This window comes from Octopus bimaculoides, chromosome 4 (assembly GCF_001194135.2).
Source record: "Octopus bimaculoides isolate UCB-OBI-ISO-001 chromosome 4, ASM119413v2, whole genome shotgun sequence".
NCBI classification, from domain to species: Eukaryota; Metazoa; Mollusca; class Cephalopoda; order Octopoda; family Octopodidae; genus Octopus; species Octopus bimaculoides.
In genome coordinates this window covers 39,218,139-39,222,494 of record NC_068984.1, presented here as the reverse complement: position 1 = coordinate 39,222,494, position 4,356 = coordinate 39,218,139, and positions in this window count along the sequence as shown.

Sequence of the window (4,356 nt, the reverse complement as noted above, 5' to 3'; positions counted from 1 at the left end):
CATAATGGAAGCTCATTTCAGAAAGTCATTTTGTAAATGTGTGCAAATACAAGAGGAGATGAAGAAAATACCATCTTGACTGGGCTGTTAATCAACAGTCTAGTGAACCAAACAGGAATTTAATTTCTATATGTTCTATTTGTTCTTCTTTCTAGAAGGAAGGGTAAGATAGCAGTAATTTCAATTTAGAGAAAGGTAGATTAAGTAGTAAGGGACAGCAGGTTAGGGATGAATCAAGCAAGAGAAAAAAGAGAGAAGAAAAAAGGAAAAAAATATATATATATATATAGAAATAGGAATGAAAATGGAAGGACAATACTCTAAGGAGTGGCTAGAGGAAATTTAAGGTAAGGAAATTTAGGTCAAGATATTCTCCAATTCACCAATATAGGCCGTGACTGCTGAGGACATGCGTTGGCTCGCAAGGAATGAAGCCAGTATGCTCCGATGGATGTGTAATGTCAGTGTGCATACTAGACAGAGTGTTAGTACCTTGAGAGAAAAGTTGAACTTAAGAAGCATCAGTTGTGCTGTGCAAGAGAGACGATTGCGCTGTCATGGTCATGTAGCGAGAATGGATGAGGATAGCTGAGTGAAAAAGTGCCACACCCTAGCAGTTAAAGGAGCTTGTGGAAGAGGCAGGCCCAGGAAGACCTGGGATGAGGCGGTGAAGCACGACCTTTGAACATTGGGCCTCACCGAGGCGATGACTTCTGACCTAGACCTTTGGAAATATGCTGTGCGTGAGAAGACCCGGCAAGCCAAGTGAGACCTAAATCTAAGGTCTCTGCCAAGGGTGTAGCCAGCTACTTATGCATACCTTCCTTCACTGGACATTAAACTCCGCTTGTGAAGACCTGTTGAGGCAAGTGAAATCAAGATCGAACTAAATTCGACAACTGGCACCCATGCCATCGTCGTCTCCTTCTTTGGACACGAAACTCGGCTTGCGAGGATCTGTTGGGGTAAGCGAAATCGTGATGGCACCTGTGCCAGCGTCGCCTTCCTGGCACTTGTGCTGGTGGCACATGTAAAGACATTCGAGTGAGATCGTTGCCAGTGCCACCGAACTGGCTCCTGTGCAGGTGGGACATAAAATACACCATTTTGAGCATGGCCGTTGCCAGTACCGCCTGACTGGCCTTCGTGCCGGTGGCACATAAAAACACCCACTACACATCCAGCAGATCATGCTAGCTTCATTTCTTTTGAGCCTATGCATGTCTTCAGCAGTCACGGCCCATGTTTCACTGCCGTGAAGTATGACAGTTCGCACACATGCATCATACAATCTACCTTTTACTCTAAGTGAGAGGCCCTTTGTCACCAGCAGGGGTAGAAGCTTTCTGAACTTTTCCCAAGAATATAGCATCAGTGGTGCTTCTACCTGGTATAAAACTGGACTGCATCTCATCTAAGCAGACTCTCTCCCTAATTAGTTGGGCTATGACCCTCTTTGTGACCTTCATCACTTGATCCAGCAATTTGATACCCTTCTAGTAATTTCTATCTAAAGCATTACCTTTAACTTTGTAGCAGTTGACTATGGTGCTGCTACGCCAGTCATTGGGTATGACTCCATCATGAACTACCTGGTTTACAATACGGCTGACTAAGCCAAAGCCCACACCACCAGTTGTTATAAGCATCTCAGCAGTGATTCCTGATGGGCTGAGGGCTTTTCCTGGCTTCATACCCTTAGTTGCTTTATCTATCAGGGTGCTGTCTATTCGGATAGCTGGTCCCTCTACTCAATCAACATTTGGTAGACTCTCCTCCTCCCATTCATTCTCCATGTACAGCAGTCTTTCATAATGGCTTCTCCAAGCCTCTTTCTTTTCTGAATCATTAAAAGCAAGTGCACCATCATCGATGCAGACAAAGTTCTCTCCTGTAACATCACAAGTTTCCCTCACACTACTTCAGTTCTATGGTCTTCACATCACTCGACATTGGCAAACTTCTTTTCTGCTTTGCATTGGCTATGTATACCTGTCACCCAGCCTCTTTTTTGGCTATCTCGTACGGTGCCCTGCTACCCCAACCCCTCCAGGCTTCCCAGGCCTGTTTCTTTGCTCTGATAGCTTTGTCTACCATATTATTCCACCACCATGTTACTCTAGGTCTGGAAGGGACTTTGCATCATCCGTAGACTTGGTCTGTGGCACTCAGTAAGCTGTCCCGTATGAATTTCCAGCTACCTTCTATGTCTGAGGACTGTAGCTCCTCGTCTCTCTCATCAAATTTCTTGATGAGGATGTCCCTAAATCTCAGACCATGTGAAGGGTTCTTTAACTTCCAGATCCTTCTCTTCTGGATTGGTCTGCTTCTTGGCATCCTTCTGGTCTCAAGTCGAAAGTCACTAATGACTAGTTTATGTTGGGTGTGCATTCCTCACTTGGGAGGGTCTTTGTATTTAAGAGAAACCCTGCGTCCTGCTGTCTGGTGAGGATGAAATCAATCTGGCTAACAGAGTCACCTGGTTGATAGGTTATCAGGTGGCTGTCTGGCTTCCTGAACTTAGTGTTGCAGATTAATAGGTTACATGCAGCACAGAACTCTAGTAGCATAGTTCTCGCATAGTTCTGGGAGCCAATGCCATGGCCTCCGTGTACAGCAGTGAAGATACCGGATTACCGCCCAACATGCCCATTAAAATCTCCAGTCGCAAAGATGAGGTCATTGCCACTCATCTTTGAGGTATTCTGTGGCAGGGTATCACAAAAATGGTCCTTCTGATCATTTGGTAGTTACGCTTGTGGGGTGTAGGCAGAGATAATTGTAGTTGTGCTGTTCTGCAGGACTAGCCTGAGCTTAAACACTCTATCGCATACCCTGACAACCTCTATGACCTTATCCACCAATTTCTCCGCAAGCAGTATGCCTACACGCCCTACTCCATCCATGTTATCTTGCTAGAAGATTTTATACCTATGTGCCTTGCCTGTGAGGACCCTAGCTGAGGCTCATTTCCATCTTACCTCTTGTATGCAGCATATATCGACCCGTCTCCTTTCAAGCATCTCTACAATCTCACTAAACCTACCTTTCAGTGTGCCTACATTGACAGTGCCAACTCTGAAAACTGAGAAAGGAATGTGGGGTGAGGCTTGGGGAAGAGAGATGTTATTCAGGGCCTGAAAAGAAGAGGGAGGTCGTCGTGTTCGTTTTTTAGGCGTGCTTCACCTGTTCTCACTTCCGACCTGACATCATTCAAACATTCAAGCATGTTAAGATTGTTGCCCCTACAGGAGCTAGGAGCAGGTGTTAGCAGCATTGTAAGTATAAGCATTATGGTTATCATAATAATGTAAATTTAAGCGGTGTTGCAAATATGGATATTCCAATGTTAGATTAGGTAGGGAGTCAGCTAAACTGGTTGCGCTTGTCCAGGGAGAGGGGATTGCAGGGATGATGGAGGGTACCACCAGCGAGGGGGTTCAGACAGCGAGAGAGGAAACAAGCTCATCCCTACATACACACAAGCGCGCACGTGCACCCACACACAGGAACAAGCACACATGGACAGCCCATTAGCTTTCTCCTTCACTTGATATGTCTGAGGAAAATTCCTGGGTAGTTGTTGGCATGCTCCTAGATGGAATGAAAACGAAACAAATGATAGCCGGTTAAGTAGGTGGGCAGCTGAGCTAGGTGCATTTGTCCCAGGAGAGAGAGAAAGAGTGCAGGTAATATATAGAGAACAGCCCATTGAGGAGGAGGGTTGAGAAAAGAGACATCAGGTAATGCTGGTGTGAGGAGAGAGAGATATCCAGTGTAAACGGTGGGAAGATAGAGATATCTGGTATTGATGGTGGGGGAACGAGAGGGTGAGCGCACCGTGAATAAGAAATTAAACAAACCGAGAAACAAGTAATTATCTTAATGAAATTACATGACAGATAAAGTTATATTTTGAGGGCTCAGTTTAAATGATTAGCTTATGAAAACTAGCTGTTAGTAAGTAATAAATTTAAAGTGTTAATGGCGAATGAATGTACAAAAGATAAAAAAAATGAGAGAATCTTAACTTAGCAATGCATCATCATTTGGCGAGGAATGGAATGGAAGGGAAATACAAGACAAGAATTTTAAATAAATAAGCTGCAACCAGAAGCAAGATTAGTTTGGGGAGATGGTACGAGGAACGAAAATAATGGTTATAATAATATACATTCAGAATGTTCCTGGAAGATAAGAGATTAATCCAAAGAATGAGAAATTAAACAAACCAAGAAATGAATAATTATCTTAACAAAATTACATGGGAGATAAAGTTATATTTTGAGGAGGTCAGTTTAAATGGTTAGCTTATACATATATATATATATATATATATATATATATATATATATA